Source organism: Sphaerodactylus townsendi, linkage group LG03 (assembly GCF_021028975.2).
Source record: "Sphaerodactylus townsendi isolate TG3544 linkage group LG03, MPM_Stown_v2.3, whole genome shotgun sequence".
Lineage (NCBI taxonomy): Eukaryota > Metazoa > Chordata > Lepidosauria > Squamata > Sphaerodactylidae > Sphaerodactylus > Sphaerodactylus townsendi.
In genome coordinates this window covers 73815370-73829065 of record NC_059427.1, presented here as the reverse complement: position 1 = coordinate 73829065, position 13696 = coordinate 73815370, and the positions used below count along the sequence as shown (strand labels likewise).

The 13696-nt window shown below is 43.8% G+C and overlaps 1 protein-coding gene and 1 pseudogene across 1 annotated transcript in view; one reads left to right on the top strand and one right to left on the bottom strand.

Moving 5' to 3' along the window:
• RNF44 (ring finger protein 44) overlaps window positions 1–8877 on the bottom strand; it is a 72045-nt gene extending 63168 nt beyond the window's left edge. The window contains exon 1 of the mRNA XM_048488102.1: window positions 8725–8877. The gene's annotated coding sequence lies outside the window, so the exon portion shown is untranslated. The remainder of the gene's footprint in view (window positions 1–8724) is intronic.
• Window positions 8878–11242: 2365 nt separating this feature from the next.
• LOC125427804 lies at window positions 11243–12554 on the top strand (annotated as a pseudogene).
• The last annotated feature ends 1142 nt before the right edge of the window (window positions 12555–13696 follow it).

The following is a 13696-nucleotide window of genomic DNA, read 5'->3' as shown; positions in this document are numbered from 1 at the left end:
AGTCACACCAATGTAGCACAGCAGGTCTTATCAACTGCTAATTCTTCCTCTGCTAAGTTTCATGTTCAAATTAACAGCCAAAATTTCCAAGAGCCACTGCAGAAAATAAGTTATCATGGACAGAAATTGAATCCTCTGGGCAATTCTTTGATGAAAAAACAGCAAGTATGACATTTGCCTAGAGGCACTGGGTTTGGATTTGGAGAATTTCAATTCAAATTTCACCCAGCCATGATACTCACCTGATGTTCTTGACTAAGTGACTGTACATGAGGGACAGTTTACATGAAAATTCAGTAGGAAGCCATGGTTTCATACACCTTGCCTCACTGCATGTGCTCTTATGCATGTATGCCCCCCCCCCTTTATGGAATGATCCCACCTTGATCCCACAACACATGGATCATATTGCAGGTTCTACAAATTCACTTGTGGGTGAGCACATTCAAACCTTACATTTATTTAGAACAGAGGTGTTGAACTCATTTGTTCCAAGGGCCGGATATGACATCCATCCACTTGGTTGGGCCAGGTCAAATGTACCATAAATTTGAATGTCAGGTACTGGAGATAAAAACTTTATAGAGACCACAGGCAAAGGGAATTACTGATATTATATTTTACTAAAAATACAAACGTGCTCAAAACAAATAGGCTCCTACAGAATTTTCTTTTATTTAACCTTATTTAACCATCTTGGATAACTGACACTTCTTGCTCTGAACCTACTGCATCAAAACCTGAAGTCAAAGTCAGTGCTGTAGCAATGTGGAGTATGCTCTTTAGGTATGTCTTTGTAAACTAAACTTTGTAAACAGCTGTCCCACTCACAAACAAGAGGAGCATACCTTCAAACCCATTTTGCATCCCCCCCCCCCCCCCCGGTTCTCTCTGAAAGATGCAAGCAGGAGGGCATCAACAGGACCAGTAGCAACAAGGCCTGCCAAACCAACAGTTGCTCCCCATTCCTGTTACTCAGTAAAGCTAGTCATTCTACTCATGAGTAAGAGCACCATGCCTCCAGGTCCCATTTTGTATAACCCCCACCCCTCCTCGGTTCTGTCTAAAAGAGGCAAGCAGACAGGCAGCAACAGAAGCTTCCTCCCTGCCGGAACCAACAATTACTGCCTGGAGTAAGCCAGTGGTCTTCAACCTTTCCAGAGATAGGGCCAAAAAATGTAAGGAAGCATATCAGGGCAAGTCATGACATTGCGGCTACTAATCACAGTCCTGTGCAAGAGAAGCCAGGGTTATAACCTCAAATTGTCAAGCCAGGACAACGGGCAACAGACCAAGAGTCTGGGGACAGAAATCACAAAATGATCAATAGGAGAGGTACCATAGTGAAAAACAAGCCAACAAAGCAGGTTCAGAGACTGCCCCAAGCCTACAAAAGTTCTCACTTTAGACTTGTTCCAGTGGCAGAGCTACAACAGGGGGAGGGGGGAGAATCACTTCCCCTCACCCCATCCCTCTGGTGGCCTTCGCAGCTCACAGCAGCCCCCATGGACCACAGCAGGCTGCTTTTTTCGCTTTAAAAAGGTAAATGAGGGGTGTTTGGGGGGGCGCACTGCCATTTTGCCTCAGGCGCCATTTTTCCTTCCTATGGCACTGCCTGGTTCCAAAACTTAATCAGTATTTCTCAGAATTGCCCCTGCATGGACACCATATTTTCCACATGCAGCTTACCACAGACTTGTGTGTATGTGTGTCATTTTCTGTGAAATCACTCCCCCCTTCCCAGTTGTTTTGGGATTTTTCCCCCTTGTCTCTCTAGTTGCATTTATTCCACATGCTACTACTGAAAATAAATTGGTCCTGAGATGTCATATGTGGAGCAGAAGAACAGCTCTCCCTCATTTTCTTTTGCCCCAGTGTTACTAGTGTTACTTCACAGTTACATTTTTAAGTTGCAATTCATAAGGATCTCAGCTTCCATGTCTACTGTTCAGAACTAACAATATAAAATGGAACCCAAAACAGCTCCTCGAACTAGAGCCATTATCTGAAAGAACAAAAACATGTAACCCTTCCCCACCCCCCACCACAAAGAATCACATTTTTGGCCAAATTTGATCTGCAGTATCACACAGTCGTTCCTGTCACAATCCCTAATTACATGCAATGATTATTCTTACTACTCTTTTTAATTGTCCAGTGTCTCAGCATTCTATCACTGATGCCATTGCTCCCAACTTTAAAATCACTTTCTGCCTGAAGGTTACATTGCTAGTTCAATATGAAATTGACAAAGCTGATTCAATTGACAAAGCTGATCCAATTAGCCATGACTCTGCCTCAACATTTCATCACTAGTTAAGTATGAGAAAGAGAAAAAAATAAGTTCCTTTTCAAAATGAAGGAGGAGAGAGGAGAAAATGGCTAAAGGGGAGGTTGAGCAATTATACAAGGCCAAGATAAGGGACAGGGTTTTGGACAAAATGGAAGCTGAAAAATTACTGGAGCAGGCATCATTATTTGAAGAAACAGAAACATGTAGGCCACCCACCCCCCACAAAGAACCACATTTTCCAGCCAAATTAGAGCTGCAGTAACATACAGTGGTTATTGCACCAATCCCTTGTCAATTTGCTCCTGCAAAAGCAACTTCCCTTGTCAATTTCACTCCCTCCTAACTGTGGACAAAGTGTATATTCACCTTAATTATGGCACCTTTCCACCTAAGTAGGGTTCTGAAGGCAGCGAACTGTCAAATATTTGAACACTAAAACAGCATTTTAAATAAAGTACATATAAAATAATTCAATAAATCATAATACTAACACCAGGAAGGAGGGCCAATAACAGTTGCAGGGAGAATGTCAAACAAAACAAAGGAGTCTTATTAGTGAGTCTGTACACATCTGTTGCTGGGACTGGCAGCAAAGAAGGGAATTGTGGGTATTTCTGTCACATGGCCTTTGTGCACTGCCTTAAATTTGACTGATGTGAATATTTCTCTTGATTGACGTGAATACTTCTCTTGGGAATACTTCTCTTGCAGGGCTTCACGCTTGGCATGCAAAAGGCCCCTTGTCCAATCCCTGGTAGCCCTTGTTAAAAGAAGAAATCACCTGCATGTGCCTGATAGCCAGAAGAGCTTCTCACAAGCTAGATAGTTAATACAGAATTAGCAGGATCAGTGGTCTGACTTCATATGCTCTCCATTTAATTATTACACTAGCAGATGCCTCATGAGTATAAATCACCATTACAAACTCTAGTCCAGCCCACATCCTTTATGCCAAATTGTATAGTATGTCTATTCCCTCCAACGGGCCTTCTCTAAGACAGCACTTCCCTCCCTTTCACAACATCAGCAGGCACACAAGGAGGGGTGGGGAGGAGGCAGGGGGACGAAACAAAAGCAGCTGAGATGCCTTACAAAACTAACAATTGTACATGTGGCATTAGGTTTTATGGGCAGCAGCCCACTTCACTGAATGCAAAATAAAAAAGCAGCTATTTCTCAAACCAAAAGGCCTCAATAGCAAAAAGCACAGCTGCCTTCCTTCAGGGAAGCAAGCACCTTCCTAAGCAAGTACCCAAAGGTGACAGACAAAAGCTCTTGGCATTATTCATATTTTGGATGCTGCTCTGAAGTCGGACTTATTATTTTCATGGCAATGTGAATAATTATCCATACAGCTCTCCAAAAACATCAGGAACCAGAATATTCACCCTCCAGTTGGAGCTGGCAAGGCACAGGGCTGCAGCTGCTTTTGTCCTTTTTGTTGGGTGGGCAGGTGGGGAAGAATATAGGAGAGCAGCAAAATGCAGTTTAATAACAGCTCTATGACAGTGCTGTGGAACACGTTCACACAAACTCTCCGAGGCCAGTGGGGAACCCCATCCTTGCCACCATCCAGAGAGCAAGCACTGAAGTGCTCGTGGTTGCTACTTACTGGGATAAAGCAGTCTGGATTAGTTTGGTGATGGCCAAATATTGGAGACAGGGCATTTTGTTCTATGGCAAATTACCCTAATGGCCAGTTCTGTTGTTTCTAGCAATGAACAGTGGCCACATAGGGCTACTTGGAGTAAAATGGCTCCCCTATTTATCAGTGGCAATTAGCTAACCACTTGGGGGAATGAGTTCCCACTGTGTAGTACAATGGGGAAATAAGGCTGAACCTCACAATAGTCAGAATCTCCTGGCCTTTGGCCTTTTTTGTATTTTACATTAGAATGAAGTGGAAGGCTATGAGCAAGTAAAACCCTACAGTGAGAAAGGAAAATCATTCAGTGCATGACAAAAGGTACATACAGATTGGCATAACGGATAACAGATAAGCAAAAGGCTATGCCATCAGCACTCATGTATTTTCATTGACGTTGGTTCAGCCTTAGTATGGTGCAGCAAAATAAAACAGGCCTTGGATGACACTTCAAAAGACCAACAACATTTATTTCAACATCAGTTTTCTTGAATCAGAGCTCACTTCATCAGATGGATGGAATGTGCACATATGGCAGTTACTTACACTTAGAATTACAAGCGTCCGACAAGCAGGAATGATGAGAAGGTGTGACAAAGAGATGCCAAAGACACATTTTGGAATATTCCCCTCACCCAGCTGCTTGTAAAACTAAGGATAAATAACCTGTAGATGTACATGCCAGCTCTGGTTCACTAATGGTTATGCTGCAATTGATTTTGTTAATCTGGTACCACTGGAGGACTGTATATTTCATTGATATCCGTTTGGAGTCAGTAGGAAAAGCACTTCAATAAGATACCACAACAAATCATCCTGCACAGTCATAATGCAGGGCTTTCCCACACAAAGAAATAAGTCTAGGGCAACATGTCACTCTTACTATCCATTTGATTTATCGGGTCATTACCAGTTGGGGAATGATCCACTTCATCTGGATCATTTACTCCTTTGACTGGATCTTATGTCACACATTTCATTCACACTATGCGTAGTAATGTAAAACTACTTCTGACCTTTTTTAAAAATAACTCCTCTCCTCAACCCTTCTTACATTTGTACCTATGTATCCATTTATATTTTCCTGACAACATGAAGTAATATTTCTTGTATATGACAAGCTGCATTCTGATTCATGAAAGCCTGTGCCACAAACAGGTGACCGTTTATTTACTATTTATTAATGGTACCATAGTATCACTGAGGTACCAGAAGAATATTGTTTTGAATGTAATGAACTGACTCAATTACCTTGCTGGAATGTATCCTTCTTATGGTTTTTATCATTATCTTAAGAAGAAAGGGGACAATTAAGTTTAACTTTTTTGTATTTGTTCATCCACAGGCACCTCTATTGACAGATCTAGTCAAAGCTATTGCAGAATGTGTGCTGAAAATCTACTTGTTAATTTACTTTCTACTATTTTTGTGATCCTTTAGAAAGTACTATAATGTACAAAAAGTACTACAATGCAAGAAACAACCATGACACCTTGTGCAAATCAAGAGTTACATAATTAGCTTGAGGACATTTTAAAAAATATACTGGATCAGAGAATTGTCTGTTATAGATTCTGCTGATCTAAACATTACAATAAAGATATTTCTTTTTAAAAAGAAAGCCAAATGACCTTACCAAATTTATAGATTGCTAGCCAAAGCTCTCAGAGTTCATATAAAAATAACAGAACACCATCTTGTAAGAATCACTAAGCAACAATAACATTTCTCTAGTTAGAAAACAGCAGTTGATTCTAGTTCAGTCTGGCAGGGAGAATGCCACCTGAAAGATAGCCAGTTTTACCAACCTTTTTAAAAAATGTGATCCACATAGTACTGTAACATCTTTACAGCTCTTACACTGCTGGTCTTCTAAAATTATTCTCCTGCTATTCAGGATACCTGTATATCTGCTCATTTAATTAACCACACATTTGACAAAGTAGGCTTTGGTTAGTTAACACCATAAGCAATTTATTAGACTTAGAGGTACCACAAAACACTGGCTTTACTCCATTGGGAATTCTTCTAAAGATGGCAAGGGCTTTATGCGGCCAAAGGATGTAAAAAGGAAGGTAAGGAATGTTAAAAACACTTAATACTGAGTTTCATCCAATGCTGATATGGCCTTTCTAAAAGTATGTTAACTTTTTGTTATGTATATTTGAATAATACCCGTTCTTTAGCATACAGCTCCTTTTAAAATTTTACAAAAAAAATCTTAAGGCAGCTAAAAATATAATAGACTTAGTTTTGTGGCATAAGCTTTATTTTATGGCATAAACTCCACAAAGATTTATGCCATAATAAATCTATTGATTTTAAGGTACCATAAGACCTTTGGTGAAGGCTGTTATAGCAGACTAACAAACAGTTGGTGAAGACATTTTTGCTTTATTTGGCATTTTCTCGACTATCCCTCCTTCCCAACCAATGATTTTACACCCTGTATGTATTTTAACTGCTTTATTTTAACTTTAAAAACCCTCTTTTAAAAAAATTAATGGGGTATGTTGGGGAGGCTGATTGTAATAGTATGATAATGTGATTTTATCATGTATGTTTTAAATTGTTAGCTGCCTTGGTGGCCCTTGTAAGGGCAGAAAGCTGGGCATAAATGTTGCAAATAAAACAACAACATGACATATCCACAGGAATTCACCTTTATGCCCCCCTCCCCAACCAAAGACTTATGGCACATTTCCCAATTGCACCTATTGCCCTGTTTCCTAAAACAGGAGGCAGGTTTCCCTAACAAAACATATGCAGTTATTAGGAAAGGTGTTAATGTTGTGGGGAGAGTGGGGAAAGAGGGAGAAAATGGAGCTCTTTCTGAAATTTCTAAAAATGTCATTAGAACAACTAAAGCATGGATCTGTGCCATCTAACTCCATGGTGATTTATCCAGAGAAAAGCTGGCAGCTACCACTGACAGAAAATAGCTAGCATTTTAATTACCAGAAAAACAAATGAACAGATGATTCACCTCACTTATTCCTCACTGTATACAGTTCATTCAATATGTTCTGAATTTTGATCCAACAGGTTCATTCTGTCATTGTTGTCGTCCCCCCACCCCAAGAAAGTATCTATTGAGAGGTTTGAACATAGCCATCCCTCCTCACTCACTACTATTCTGGCTTCTACAAGGGATTCAGTAGCTGAGGTGCTTAAGCAGCCTTTACTGCTTATAAGTCAAAGCCTCTACTGCTGTTCATGCTGGGTTAAGGGGGATCAGGCAACCCCATTCCCTGTGTCATGGTTGGTGTGAAAGTGAATCCATGGGCAGAGCCAATCTTGCTGGCCCTTCAGCCCTTGCTGTTGAAAATATGGCCCCCATTAAAAATTTGCTGTCAACCAGAGATACCTAATATACTGCTGCAATCAAACAGAACTACAAATCCCAAGATGCATCATTCCTCAGCCCCTGCCAAAAGGTACAAGTTTTTTTTAATTGTGCCTCTCCAAGCATTAATCAAATGAGCTACATTTATGTGATCCGCCACTCAGGAGCTTGCCAAGACATTTGCTGTGTGTTGTCAACATCCAAAGAGTTCCTAGTTAGGTGTAAAAAGGCAAGACGCCAAACATTTCTGAAATTCCGGAAGAAGCCTCATTGCACCATTTCATTTAGCCCTAGTTGATCAAACGCTCTCGAAGGCACACGATATCCACCTCGCAAATCTCCGCAAATCCAATCGAGCATCGGGGTAGAGCCTTAGCAGAGCCCTTCTCCTTCTGCAGTGCTCACAGTCTAGTCATACAGGGCATCGGGGTCGGGGTGCAAAAACTTCACCGAGCCCCAGCCGGCCACGCCAAGAAGTTCACACCATCTGAAAAGCGTGCTATTCGCACCGCGAGTCTTGCAACCCAAAGGCAGGCAGGCAGGCCATTGTGCCGATAGTAAGAGGGGGCCCTGGACAGCGAGCGCCCCCGCCACGCCCAACTCCAGAGGCCTCGATCTGGTCCTTTGTTACTGGGTCACCCGGCACAATAGAGAAGTGATTAATCATTCCCTGATCGGCAAGCATCTGCTCCGCTCACGCTCCAGCGCCCAAATAGCACACGCAGGTTGCCCAGCATCGCCAGCCCGGGCCTTGAGGAGCAACTTCATCCGCTTGCCTCTGCCCGACGCAACCTCCCTTCTAGACAACCCCAATGGAAATGCTGTTTCCGACCCAAGACCGACTAAGCTGAGCGGTTCGCGAGCGTCCCACGCATCGTTTTCAAGGGATCTTCAATAATAATCAGCCAACAGATCGGAAGGAGGGGGAAGAGGCGGCGGCGGCGGCGGCGAAAAAAGGAAGCAGCACAGCCTCGTTCCCTCCGTCTCTTTATCCGCCCCAGAACAAAGAGCTTGCCCCCCAGCTCAGTTACCTTTGCACAAAGCAGAAGCGCCAGAGGCAAAAGCCGGCAATGGGGAACGCCCTCTTTTCCCTCCCCGGACTCGCAGGAGCCGGGGGAACCTACATCCTTTCATCCTCGTACCTGGTTCTACGCGAGAGCAAGCTCAGCCCCGATCCAGCTCTGCCCACTAGACTCCTCTTCCACCCCCACCCCTCGGTAGAGCGCGCACAGCGCACACACCCCGGCTGATGGCCACTCTGCGCTCCCAGGGGCAAGACCGTTTGCAGCTGCCCCCGATGCCGCGCACAGCTGCCGCCTCCCAGGTGCTGGGAACGAGCTAGTCCCTGGCGCCCCGCTTGTAATTGGGGAGGAAGGACGCCGTCAAAGCCTTTCCACCTTTTCCTCGGCTACAGCAAGCCCGCCCGGCTCCCTGCCTTACCTGACAGCCGTATCCACACACGGCCACCTCGCAGAGCCGGGCACCGGGAGCCCCACGGGCTCAGTCCCCCTTGGAGGTCCCAACTCGGGCCGTCCGCTTGGATCCGCCTCCGGCTCGCCACCGTCTTTCCCAGCCCCTTACCCCCACAGCGAACTCTCTGATGGAACCGGCCGCTCAAAGCCGCCGCAGCAACCTCCCCCTGCCATAGAAGTGGGCCCGTCTGCAGCCGCTTCCATGCATCTAGGGCGAGGAGAGAGAGTCGGGGCGGAGGGGGGGTGAACCGTATTGCTCCTAAGGGTTTGGTCCTCAAGTCCCTCAGGCAGGCTTCCCAGAGAAGTGCCCGTAATGCACGAAAAGCACGCGCATACGGAATTCATAGAGCTCATAGGGCACGCTCCAGATAATATGTAGCGCAACTAGGACATTCGTTCCCATCTTTGCAAAGTGTGATAACCCCTGGTTAGCATTTTAAAAAAATGTGCAGACCCCCAAACACGATATTAGTTGTACTATTAATAACGTTGAGTGACAAAAATGAGAATGTTTAGTGCATATATTAGATTCAGGTAGCCCTTGCAATAATTCTGCTGCCTCCAGGCTAGGAACCACTAATTTCGGATGTACGCAGTAAAGAAGTCCATAAATATTAAAGGCTTTAGTGCGTATAAAGACTGTTGGGTTCCTTAACAAAAACTAGAGGATGTTTTTAGGGAAATAATCCACGAGATGCTTGTTGAACTCAAGTCCTCATTGCTCCTTTATTATCAACTCCCCCGCCCCCCGGAGGATTTCTATGCTTTTACAAATAGAAATTCATCAAGCAAATGTTAAGTACTGCGCGTGGGCCAGTTGAAGGGAAGGGGCGTGACTCAAGGGCTGAGTGCCTGCTTTGTATTAGATCTCAGGTAGCCAGTGCTGGTGGAAAGATCTTTTTGTCCCTCAAACTGCAAAGAACTGTTACCAGTCAAAAGTATGGATGGTATAAGGTAGTTTCATGTATTCTTAAGAACCCTGCCAAGAATGCCAAGTATCTCTATGTTACTGTTTTGTGCAAAAAGAGCTGCAATCTGGAATCATTCTTGAGAACACAACATACCAGTACAACCAGCTGTGTATGGGTGTGTGCAACATAATTCCATACACACATCCGGAAGTGTTACCGGCCAGAGAATTGCAGAATTAGGCCTGGTCTACATGCAGCAAATTGGGAAGAAAGAATTCTGGGGTTGTAGGATGAACTGAACCACTACAGACTGTGAAGCAGGGATCACATTCTTAATGCTTCCCCATTTAGAATCTTTCCATAATTTTTTAATGTACAGCCATCAGAAAACTCTTGTAACTTTGTTACGTGCTATAGTACTTTTTCACTTACAAGGAGAGCTTTAATGCAGGAGAACTTTGAATATATGTTCATCAGCCCTCTGAATCCATTGCACCATCTCAGCATTCTGCCACAATTTTATCAGGATTTGTACCACACATCTCTCAGGGTAAGACACAGAAAAGTCATAGCTGCAGACTTAAAAATCAAGAACAAAGTCTTTTGGTTTTTTAAAAAACAACTTTTCTCTCTTTTTATAATTAAAAATTATATGCAGAATCAGGCTTTGAGAAATAAAATGTCAAAAACAGAGGTTTGTTTATTTAAAAAAACACCCTGAAAAATGCATTATTTGCTGAGAACTTCTCATTTTTGCATCAGGTAGGGAGCCTACTACAAACCAGTTTTTTCCATTTCATCATCAAACCAATCCTTCTCTTGTGTATTGAAAGGGGACCTTCTTAGAGCAGTCACCTCTAACATTACTTGAACCTATACATAATTATGAAATTTGAAGAGAAATACAAGGGTGTCAACACAAAAATGTCTATTGTGCCAGGTAAGGCCAGTCACCTCTTTGCTTTGGTGAAAAAAATGATTTTCCAAAGAAAAGGGAGGTTTTTCTTTTTGTGCCGCCTGGAGGAGAGATTGCCACACACAGAACCAGAAGAAAGCCTGTGTGCCTGATGGGGAGGAATACTGAGAGCTGTCATGTCCTTTCTTGGGGTGAACTCAGTGCTTTACTAGGCAGTCAGCTGGTAGGAACCTACTTAAACCTCCTAAGATTTTTTTCCTGTTAAGGTCTTTTGAAAGAAATAAGTAAATCAGAAATCAAGGAAACACATCAATGAGCACCACACTGGACACTGCTGTCTTAGAGAAAAATCTATTTACATTTTATTCTAGGGCACTCCCATGAGATGTATCAGATGTTTTAATTTAAGGGTAAATTCAGGATTACAGTGAAATGTCAACTCTGCCATTGCTGGTCCCAACTCTGGATGCGAAAGGAGGGTTGAGCGTTGGGCTAACAACCCATCCCCATAAAACCCCAATTGCTGTGGAAACAACAAAAAAGAACCTCAAGCATTTCTGGTAAACCAGATGGGAGTTCGGCTTCACATAATATGATGGTGTCCGGTACCTGATGTCAGAAATGATCTTCTCTGCCAAACACATTATCAGAGTTGGAACATGGAACCCTATACCAAAGTACAAACCCTATACCAAAGTGGATGACTTGCCCAGCTCCTAAGTGTATTTGATGACTACCAACTGGATATTCTAGGTGTCAGTGAGGTCAGGTGGACAACAAACAGCTGGATCAACAGCAATGGCAAGACCATCTTGTATGCAAGTCACGAAGATCGGCATGAACATGGGTCAGCCTTATCCTGAGCAAATGAGCTGAAAAAGCACTCATCGGTTGGCAACCCATCAACAACCAGATAATCACAGTCCATTTTGCTCATGGACATTCCAAAGCAACTGTTGAACAAGTCTATGCATCAACCGACAGTGCAAATGATGCAATAAAGAATGAATTTCACAAACAGCTCCAAGATGTCTTTGCTAACACCCGAAATCATGATCTAAAGCTCCTCATTGGTCATGTCAATGCCCAATTAGGTAGCAACCAACAAGGATTCGAGAATGTGATTGGAACCCACACATCCTCTGCTCAGCTCAGTGACAACGGCGAACAATTGCTGTCGTTTCGTGAACACAATAGATTGTGTGTTGGGAACACATATTTCCAGCATCAGAGAATCTACAAGAAGACTTGGCAGTCACCTGACAGGTAAACCTTCAATGAACTGACCTCATCTGTATCAGCCAGAAGTGGAGGTCAGCAATGTGTGATGCAAGGGTCTACAGAAAGGCAGATGTTAGATCAGACCGTTATCTAAGAGCAGAAATCAAGCTGAAACTCTGAAACGTAAGGAAGACCATATCAAAGAAACCATTTGCAATAGAGAAACTCAAAGACCCTGCCACTGCCATCATTTTTGCCTTGGAACCAGTGGCGTAGTGCCAAGGGGGCGGGGGGTGCAACACACTGGGCATGTGCCAAAGCAGGGGCTAAGGCAGGCAGGGGCGCAGGGTGCACGTGGACCCTGGGCGCTGTTCCCCCTTGCTCCAGTCCTGCTTGGAACTGCATAATCGTTTCAACCTTCTCAGGGAAATGGCAGACATAGAAGACCACTGGAGTAGTCTTAGGGACACCATCACAGAATGTGCCCAAAACACGATTGGGAGACACCGAGGGCAATGGACGGAACAGTGGATCCAAGACCAAATATGGAAGCTGATTGATGAAAGAAAAGCCATAAAACTGGAGTGGGAGCAGGCTAAAGGCAGAGATAAAATGGAAGAAAGAAGCTGAAGGTATACAGAGCTTGACCAACTTGTTATGAAAAGACTAGAAGGACTGGCTGGAACAGGAAAGGTGCAGAAGCACAAAAAGCAACTGATGGAAATGATCCTCAAACCTTCAACCGCATAATCAATGGAACCAGGAACAGCTCTACTGTCTCGATTAGGAACCAGAATGGAAAGCTCCTAACCACCCAACATGAGCAGAACAAAAGGTGGATTGAACACTTTTGAGAAACTCTCAACCACTTGGCCTGACTACCCCATATAGCTTTGATTCAGAAGATACCCAAAAGGAGCTCCAAATGAACACTGGTGAGATTACCACTGAAGAAGTAAAGACTGCGATCAAGATTCTCAAGAACAGCAAGGTAGCTGGGTTGGTTGAAATACCCACAGAGATCCTGAAACATGGTGGGCACTGACGTCACTGTTCAACAACTGCTGGCAAAGGAGTTCAGTCCTAGAAGACTGGCAAAGAAATGCCATAGTCAAGTTCCCCAAGAAGGGCAATATCGCCGAATGCACCAATTGGCAGGGCAACACACTCCTTTCGGTCCCTGGGAAAGCATTCTGCATGATCCTACTTTGGTGATTGCAGAGTGCCCTTGACCAAGCTGGATTTCACAGTGGAAGGTCCTGCAATGAACAAATCTTCACCCTACGAAACATCATAGAGCAATGCATTGAATATCGACACCCATTGGCCATCAACTTCATCGACTTCAAGAAAGCTTTTGACATCATTCACCAAGAGTCCCTCTGGTAGATCCTGCATTTGTACGGAGTACCAGCAGCCTTCATCATCGTCTTCAAAGACTTGTACCTACGATCCAGCTGTTGCAATCAAACAGATAATGGCTGCACAGACTTCCTTGAAACCACTGGGGTCAGACAAGGCTGCATTCTGTCTCCACTTTTCTTCCTTGTTGCTCTTGACCATCTTGCGGAGAACTGGAACATGCTCTGGCAATGGCATACACTGGCCTGACAAAGACTGCCTTGGTGACTTGGATTTTGCTGATGACATCGCTCTGCTCAAGGAACATGAGCCAAAGCTGCAGCACGTGATGACTGACCTGGATAGAGAACCAGGCAAAATTGGCCTCAAGATAAGAACTGATAAATCAAATATCATGTATGTTAGCTCCACCACCCAAACACAGGGAATCATCATTGGATCACAGCAGCTAGAGAAAGTGGAAAGGTTAATCTACTTGGGCAGTGTGATCTCCCAGAATGGAGGTGCAGAGGCAGATGTCAGGTGCTACA